Here is a 10,006-nt window from a genome sequence, read left to right on the forward strand (position 1 = left end):
TCCGCCAGAGCAATCGCCATATTCCCATCCATAATGGCCAGAGCAGTCGCCATATTTCCTTCCATATCGGCTAACTCTGATGAGCATAAGGTTTTATAATCGAATTGTTTCCTAACACTCCATTATATTCCTTGCGCGAAACCGACTCGTAAGATCAGCCACGATAGATATATAATACTATATTTTTCGGATAATATACCCACTCTATTGAAAGATACACGAATGCATCTCTTCCCTGACTTATAGTCTCTTAGACGACTCATGTACACATACAAATATACATACATGCACATAAACACATACGTATACTTACATGCACAAATATACATACACGCAAACAAGCACATACATATATACACAAAAAGTACATAAACACAAGCGGTTCAGAAAATTAAAGAAATAAGGATTTTTTACGGAAATTGCCGAAGAAAGACTTTCACTTTATCATATAGATCTATCGAAAGAATGCCGGAAACAAAAATACATTAACAAGTTTGAAGCATCAAGTAATGTCTGCACAGATAAAATGGTATAACGAGAGGTGTATATTTACTCCTGAGATGTCTTTGTATTTTCGAGGACTGTAAAATTACGGCAACAGTCTTCTAGTTTGCCTGGTTTGTTCGATTTTCAACCGAGGTCAGAGTAACCTCCATGTTAACTTGCCCTCGACACCTTATATATATATATATATATATATATATATATATATATATATAGAGAGAGAGAGAGAGAGAGAGAGAGAGAGAGAGAGAGAGAGAGAGGCAGTTACATATTTGTATTTTGTAAATATTTATATAATCCAGTGATTATTTATTTAATATATGTTCTGTTATTATTTGCTTTAAGTTATATTGATCTACGCATGAAGAAAAAAAATCTGTCTAACCAATAATCACTTCTTAATATATTGAAACAGAGATCAGGGGTGAAATGAATCTATTTAGTTTGCCGGCAGGCTATTAATACCTTGCATGAGCAATGTAGATAACCCCATAAAAGTAAATAAAAGAGAATACTGTACAGAAAAATAAAGAAATGAAAGTACATATACAGGTATTAAGCGGAATTCGGAAGTCGATTTTATGTTTCCATGTTAGTGTATTGATTAATTTTTAGTTTGTTAAATAGGTAGATAGATGTTTTTCTATCCATCTATGTATGTATGTATGTATGTATCTATCTATCTATCTATCTATCTATCTATCTATCTATCTATATATCTATCTATCTATCTATCTATCTGTCTGTCTTTCTGTCTGTCTGTCTATCTATCTTAAGTCATAGACAAGCAAGACAAGCAAGACAAACTGATGACAAACATCGATGCCTGTCGCTCTAAAAAAAAAAAAAAAGGGCGGTGGGATTTAATGTAAGTTGTCTCGCTTATCTATGAATTACTTTCAGGTGCTTTACACCTAGGGCATCAGGAATATATTCTCATACGCCTAAAAACCGCAGCCATTCGAAAAATACCTTAGGAATGAGAACCCAGGTTCGAAATTTCCCCAAGACACCGGATGAAGGCTGGAGAGAATACAGCCGAAACGTTGTGTTAACAACAAACAAGATGAGGACAAATATCCGTCAAATGTAAATAATGTACATAATTCCTCGTCTCTTGAATATAAAACTAAAAGAGTAGGTTGTCCGATCCTCATACGCCGAAGCCGATGAGTGAGTCCATTATATTATATTATATTATATTATATCATATTATATTTTATCATATATTATATTATATTATATTATATTATATTATATTATATAATATATATATGTATATATATATATATATATATATATATATATATATATATATATATATATATATATATATATATATATATATATATATATATATATATATATATATATATATATATATATATATATATATATATATATATATACATACATATATGTATGCATATATCTTTTATCTTTTGTTTCACTCATTTGCTTGCGGGCATCCTGGGGTATCGACTTGAAGGATTATAGCCGAGAAATGCTATTAGGCAAGACAAAAAAAAAAAAAAGGCAGACGTGGCTGTGTAGCGAGAGGTTCGTTTCTCAACCACATGGCTCCGAGTTCAGTCCCAATGAGTGACGCTTTGGACAAGTGTCTTTTACTATGGCTTTGGACCGACCAACACTTTGGTGGACGGAAAATGAAAGAAACCCGTCGCATGTGTGTGTGTGTGTGTGTGTGTGTGTGTGTGTGTGTGTGTGTGTGAGAGAGAGAGAGAGAGAGAGAGAGAGAGAGAGAGTGAGAGAGAGAGAGAGCACCGCTTGACAGCCAGGGTTGCTGTGTTTACGTCCCCGTAATTTAGTGGTTCAGCAAAAGAGAACAATAGAATAAATACAAGGCTTAAGTAAAGTACTGGAGCCGATTATTTTATCTAAAATTCTGCAGCAGTCGTCTCTGGATATTTATCCTCTTCTACAACTGCCATCATTTAAAATTATACCGTTACTCTGTTGTGTTCATTCATAAGCATCATCTATGCTTCTCTAGTCGTTCTCAGATCTGCTATCACGGCTACACTATGTTGCGCTAAAGAGGCCTAATAAAGTTGAAACGAATGCACAGTTCTCACCATATTTTCTAAAGGTCATACTCACTTACTTCTGCATTCCACATCTCATTACAAGCATCTCCGCGTAACAGAAACGTTGCGTTCCTCAAAATCTTGTCTTAACGTGGAATTCTGTAACGCAGAAGCTATTTTCCAATGATTTCATGTTACATGGAAGATAATGAACATGAAAGTAGCTGGGAAATACGTTTCACTTCATAGAATTTCATGTTACAGCAAGAATTTCAGGCAGGCAACGTTTCTGTAATGCGGGGGTTGTTTGTAATTTTAATTATCTTAAATTTCAGTGTTCTTTCATCCTGCCATTTTTCTTTTATCAAAATTAGCCCTTCAAAGCCTAAATTTAACTGATTTACATTCCTTGTGATTATTAGATCCTATATGCTAGCACTCGTTTTTTTAAGTTTCAGTTTCGTTTCATAGTTGAGCATAGCACTCGAACGAATATCATTCGAGATGTACCAGCAATTACTGTATCAATTCCTTTAGCGGTTGAATAAAACACAGCAGTTAAATGCAACTTGTTTTCTTGTATTTATTTCTATTGGTTATTCACGACTCATTGGAACCAAGAAACAGTAGTTATACCAGGACTTGAGACACGCTAACCAATCCACTAAAGGTGCTGAATCACCTTTAGTCACGATAAAATTTTTCCTTTATGGTACTATGTTGCGCTTTGCTGTTTATATTCATTTATATATACGTAATTTATATTAATTTATAGGCGTAGGAGTGGCTGTGTGGTACGTAGCTTGCTTATGAACCACGTGGTTCCGGGTTCAGTCCCACTGCGTGGCACCTTGGACAAGTGTCTTCTCCTATAGCTTCGGGCCGACCAAAGCCTTGTGAGTGGATTTGGTAGACGGAAACTGAAAGAAGCCCGTCGTATATATGTATATATAATATATATATATATATATATATATATATATATATATATATGTATGTATGTGTGTGTGTGTATATGTTTGTGTGTCTGCGTTTGTCCCCCCCCCAACATCGGTTGACAACCGATGCTGGTGTGTTTACGTCCCCGTAACTTAGCGGTTCGGCAAAAGAGACCCATAGAATAAGTACTAGGCTTCCAAAGAATAAGTCCTGGGGTCGATTTGCTCGACTAAATGCGGTGCTCCAGCATGGCCACAGTCAAATAACTGAAGCAAGTAAAAGAGTAAGAATATACGTAACATTTGGTATAATTATAAACAAGGAAAATTTTAGTCATTTCTCCGCAGACTGAAAACAAAATGACAAACTATCTTGATCGATTTTCGAACCTTATTGGGTTCTCATCAGAGGCGTCCACATCATTCTGACAAATTCCAGAGAAACGAGCAGCCAAACTGTTTATATACTCAACAAATGCATGTTACTCTATGAAGGAATCCCTAATTTGCATATCGAAAGTGTTTAACACTATAAATACCAGCGGCCTGTGAACGGGGGTCTTAGTCCACATAGTATCAAGGTATGATATCATTATATACGTAACATTTTTCCGCAGACTGAAAAAAATGATGAACTACCTTAACTGATTTTCGAACCTTATTGGGTTCCCATGTGTGTGTGTGTGGGGGGGGGGGGTCGTTATCCACCACCGCGTGACAACCGGTTTGGTGTTTACGGCCTCGTAACTTAACTGTTCGGCAAAAGGGAAAAATAGAATAAGTACTAGGTTTCAAAAAAAAAAAAAAAAGTACTAGGCTCAATGTATTTACCTAAGAATTCTTAAAGACAGTATCCCAGCATGGCCGCTGTCTAACGACTAAAACATGTAAAAAATAAAACGTAAGAGATTATTATTAATTTTTTTTTCCTTTAATTTAATTAACTTTTCGACACTAATCCATATGAAATTTCCTCTATAAAAGCGTCAACATAATTGAAATCATAGGGCCGAATACTTCAACAGGTGCACATTTATCTTCTAAATATGTTATTTCACAGAAACCTTATAATTATTAATCCCCACCCCATTTCGTGGCCCTCCCACTTTGTCAATAGTTGTATGGTTAATGCCTTTTAGAACCGACCACTAGTCAAGCACCACCTTCATAAGTACTTACGCGATAAATCAATATAATATCAACACTAACAACGGGTTATACGGCCTTCGTACACACCATAACTACCTGTCACTAACCGTCATCATCGTATCATGCATTAACTATTTTATCTGTTATTATAACATAAACCATATCCAGATACGTTATGTACGTATGCTTGTATGTATAAATGTCACTAAGTTAAAAAACAACAACAGAAATAACAGCTACCGAATCGTTATAATAATTGTAGACCAGGCAACGTCCAGCTAGCATTCACTGAATGAACCTCTAAAATCACGGTTAGTCTTACATTTTTCCTTCTTTTTTCATTTTTTTTTTTACACAAGTCACGAATGTAATTGTTGCATAAGATAAAAATAACTGTAGTCTCGACCCCTTTTTAATTCAGAAAAGCATGGTCATCATATATTCGAATATGTATTTTCTTTGTATACGAAAAGTATACAAACGGTTAATGTAGTTAAATTTTCGATTAACGGTGCCCACCTTAGACAAACACTTAGCTTTATGTCTAAAGAAGAAGTCTACTATCACGGTGGTGTTGTGACAAAATCGGCAGGTGGTGGTGGTGGACCGAATACGGTTGATTATTCACTTTCGTCTGTTACCTTTTTAAGTGATATCATACCGGAGTTGTCGTGACCTTCCGAGGCAATACCTGAACTTGCAGACCTACTGATCATCCCGTTGTTGTAGGTAATAACTAGAACTATTTAATTTATTATGTCTTTTATTTAATTCAAACTGCAAGGTGTAATTTAGGTAAATTTGGCAGCTATGTCTTGCAAGTCGAACAACCAACATAAACTCTCACGTTGGTTCGTTTGTTAAGGGGACGGCGCCAATGAAATAAGTACTAGTGACGTGTCAGGGGTCTGATCATTACATAGTTGTCACCATGTATCAATGGAATGAATCATTATCAATAATAGTATTCCCTATTACAGGGCAGTAACGAAATCGACAACACACTGCAATAATATTCCTAGTGTGAGCTTCTCTACATCATGAGTTCAAATTTCACTAGGTCGATTGCGAGTTTTATCGCTAAGATTAATTAGGTTAATTAATTTGACTTCTGATATGCTGATATAGAAATTAAGCCTCGGGCCGACCAAAGCCTTGTGAGTGGATTTGGTAGACGGAAACTGAAAGAAACCCGTCGTATATATGTATATATATATATATGTATATATATATATATGTATATATATATATATGTATATATATATATATGTATGTGTGTTTGTGTGTCTGTATTTGTCCCCCCACAACCGATGCTGGTGTGTTTACGTTCCCGTAACTTAGCGGTTCGGCAAAAAGAGACCGATAGAATAAGTACTAGGCTTACATGAGAATAAGTCCTGGGGTCGATTTCCTCGACTAAAGGCGGTGCTCCAGCATGGCCGCAGTCAAATGACTGAAACAAAAAGAGTAAAGAGTAAAATATGATAATTAATATATTAGTGCGGTCAGTTTAAGTGTCCCATATCATCAGTTCCAGTTACACTATTCGGATTGGCTATTTTTTAGATACAGCTCTTTATGATCCGAGTTTAAACTAGTCGAGGTCAACTTCGCCATACACCCTTTTGGATTGAGAAAATAAAGTATAAACAATTACAGTGATCAATATAATCAAGGTTCCTCTTTCTACCTATTTCTGGCCTTCTGCTTTTGTTAGAAACAATTATTTGTTTCGCTATTTTTCCCAGAATTCTTTATAAGCTAATTCTTTGCAATGATGAAATCTTGATTTTCACCTGATTTGATCTGTTTAAATGTATATATTCGTTCCATCACTTTATCAAAATTGTCACCCACCTAAAAGGACCATATCTCTTAAAAATAAAAATAAAATTAAAAAGTGAGGGGCATGCGATAGGATTTTTTAATTGATTGGGGTTTGTTTCCCATCTGTGTTTCGCTACCGTCACTGAAGTCAAATCATTATTAAGCTTCACGGGTGTAAATCAGGGACTCTCATTGTGTCTAAGTCCTAGTCTCTCGGCAGCTTTTACATTCGGATGCTTTTTATAGTCTTCAGTGATTGCCGGAGCTTCGATCTTTAGAAATCACAACACATTTCTTTCTTCTACAAAAGGCACAGATTTTAGTTAAAAAGAAACTATTTTGTCATATTTTGTAGCAAATGTAAAGGACGAATCAGTAAGTTCCATGAGTCAAAAGAATTTCACTTTAATCATCTTGATACCACCGATAATGCGACCGAGAAAGGAAAGGATTCGAGGCCGCCCCATAAATCCCACCCTGAAAATGTAAAGTATTGTCATTAGCAAAATATGTCAATGTTTGTTTTAAGATCATATCTTATTTTGAACTCTAGTGCGCCAGAGTTAAACTTTGCTCTCGTTATCGGAGTCTCCCCACTTAACACACACTATCTCCACGGAAGCCAAATTCTCACAAATTCTGCACAAAACAGAAAAGCAGAAAAGGAAAAAAAACTACCTCACCAAGAGTAGTAATATTTCCTTTTCTAAGAGCAATGAATATGAAGCAAAGCATGAAATGCTGTTGAATAAAATAAATAATTTTCATAGGTGCAGATGTAGCAGTGTGGTAAGAAGCCTGCTTCCGAACCACATGGTTCTTGATTCAGTCCCCGTGCTTGGCACTTTGGGCAAGTGTCTTCTACTATAGCCTCGGACCGACCAAAGCCTTGTGCGTGGATTTGGTAGATGGAAACTGAAAGACGCCCGTTGTATATATCTATGTGTGTGTGAATCCTTGTGTTTCTATTTGTTCTCCCACCATCGCTTTACAACCGGAGTTGGTATGTTTACGTCTCCATAACTTTGCAGTTCGGCAAAAAGTACCGATGGAGTAAGCGTCAGGCTTTAAAAATAAACCCTTGGGTCGATTTGTGCGACTAAAACTCTTCACGGCAGTAACCCCAACATAGACGCAGTCAAATGACGGAAACAAGTAGAAAAGAAATGTGTTGAAATTTAAGATTGCTTAACCTTATACTACAACATTCCGAAATAATAAAAATGTTGATCATAAAACTCAGGTGGCACCAAAGAAAATGGCGCTAGAAAGACCAGTGAGAGAAATCTCTTTCAAAAGCCTGCGAATACAGCTTAATTATATCATGAACGTTAGACAATTCTTAAGAAAATGATGAGGAACGAAAACTTCAAACTAATTATTTCAATCGTTAATTATTATTTATAGAAGCAAAAGATAGTCCTCCAAAACATTCAGGCGAATTTAGCTTAAGCGGAGGAAACACTATATACGTAATGCGGATTTAGGAATATCTTAGAAATAAGTATTAATAAAAAGAACTTATTGGTCTCCGATTAAGAGAGAATGCAAGAAAAGTATTTTCAGGGAGAGAAAAGCATGCATACAAAATTTACCAAATGAACAACGGCTCTCTCTCCCCCTCTCACTCATACTCCTCTCTTTCTCTCACGCACTCCTCTACACAAGATCCCTTTTGTTACAATAATATTAAGTTTGGGGTTGATATAATCGACTGGCCCCCTCTCCACAAAATTTCGGGTCTTGTGCGTAGAGTAGAAAAGAAAAGAGTAGAAAAGAATAAAATCAAGTTTGGCAAAAGACATACCGGAAACCCTTGACTAGAAATAGAAGTTAATAAACATACAAACTTAAGTAGAATGACAAAATAGTAAAATAAGTGCAAGGATATATATATTTTTTATAGAAATCAATAGTTTTGATATGGTCAATGACGTTCACGTTTAGCTAGCAAAGAAAAGATTAAAGTCTTTGAAACATTCACGAAAAAATTTCCCGTTAACCAACTCGTAACCATAATTTTTATTTATTCATTTTTTTCATTTTTTTGTTAAATGAATATTTAGCCAAATAATCTACAGAAAGTGAGTTTCTTGGTAAACATAATTCAGTGACATAAAATATTTGAAGAGTCCTCAGTAAAGAATACTCTCAGTGCCTATGGAGAGAAATCTTTGTTGGTCAATTTGTTTCTAGAGTGGATTTGGTGTGAATTCGGATGAGAAGCTTTTATTTTCATTTGCCAGCATCCACCGTCTAATTTATCGTTGTGAAACTCATGTGAATTATATGTGTGTAACGATAAAGACATAAAAGTGAGACATGGAATCATTTGGATTATGAAGGTGGAGATGGTTCGGGATGTCCTCGCATTTTCTTCTGTTAGTTTGTAAACTCCGGCTTAAAACGTGGAGGAAAAGAAATTATCAGTCATTGAAAAAAACAAAACAAAAAAAAGAAAAAAACTCGTACAACAAATCAATTTATCCTTAAAGCATGAATATTACTTTCTCCTTGTTTCCATTTTATAAACGAAAGTTAACAAATACACGCCTAAAGACGCTTCTCTTCTCTACTTTTCATAAATGAGCTAACGTGGAGTTTCTACCTCTTAGTTCAACCTGTTGGAAATAACAATATCTTCCATCAAATCAAACCATGCTATCTTCTAAAGAAACGAAGGGACATAGTGAAAAATGTAATCCTAGAAAAGACTATTAATTTTGCTGAATGCTTTTGAAGATAAATGTGTCCTATTACGGCTAAGATGTGGTTAAGTAATAACACACATTTTTACAAATTTTCTCCGAAGTGTGGATCTCTCTGTTTATTTCACCATTCATTTTAAGTGATACTTTAGTCTTCGTTAAAGAGGGAAATGCCTTCAGATCCTTCAGCTTTTGCTATCACCCCCAGGCGCAAAACACAGCCGACCTTCCTCGTTAAATAAGGACACAGGATTGCTCATTCTGATGGGTTTAGTAGAGAGACTAACTGAACGGTTTCAGAGGTGGCGTTTCTAAAATCCTCTTCTGGTTACCCTATCCGCTGTACACAAATTATTTGTTGCGGCTTTCAGCGTACTTTATTCAGTTTCAGTTTAATTTAATGCTTCTTTTAAGCATATATTGACTTCAAATTTTGGCACAAGGTTAGAAATTTCGGATGTGCGAGTAAGTCGATTACATTGACCCCACTACTCAACTTGTATTTATTTTATCGACCTTGAAAAATGAAAGCAGAATCGACATCGGTGGAATTTGAACTCAGAACGTTAAGACGGACGAAATGCCGCTAAACATTTTGCCCAGCCTGCTAACAATACAGCCAGTTCACCACCTTTTTTTCAGGCTTGTATTAACACTCGTGATAGTGTTCTCTAGATTTTAAAACTAAGCCTAAGATACATTTCTGTTAAAACCTCTAAGCCAAGAAAAATGCTTTGGGATTATAATAACTGAGTCCTTGTCTCGATGTCCTATGTTGAACTTCAAATTATAAACTTATGAATATATTACTGAAACTTCCACGCCACACCCA

At 35.5% G+C, this 10,006-nt stretch overlaps 1 protein-coding gene across 1 annotated transcript in view; it reads left to right on the forward strand.

Annotated features, from left to right (window-relative positions):
- The first annotated feature begins 4,628 nt into the window (after positions 1 to 4,628).
- Positions 4,629 to 10,006, forward strand: part of LOC106869169 (thiamine transporter 1) — a 108,087-nt gene continuing 102,709 nt past the window's right edge. The window contains exon 1 of the mRNA XM_014915274.3: positions 4,629 to 4,950. The gene's annotated coding sequence lies outside the window, so the exon portion shown is untranslated. The remainder of the gene's footprint in view (positions 4,951 to 10,006) is intronic.

Source organism: Octopus bimaculoides, chromosome 10 (assembly GCF_046866305.1).
Source record: "Octopus bimaculoides isolate indiv1 chromosome 10, ASM4686630v1, whole genome shotgun sequence".
In the NCBI taxonomy this organism is placed as follows: Eukaryota; Metazoa; Mollusca; class Cephalopoda; order Octopoda; family Octopodidae; genus Octopus; species Octopus bimaculoides.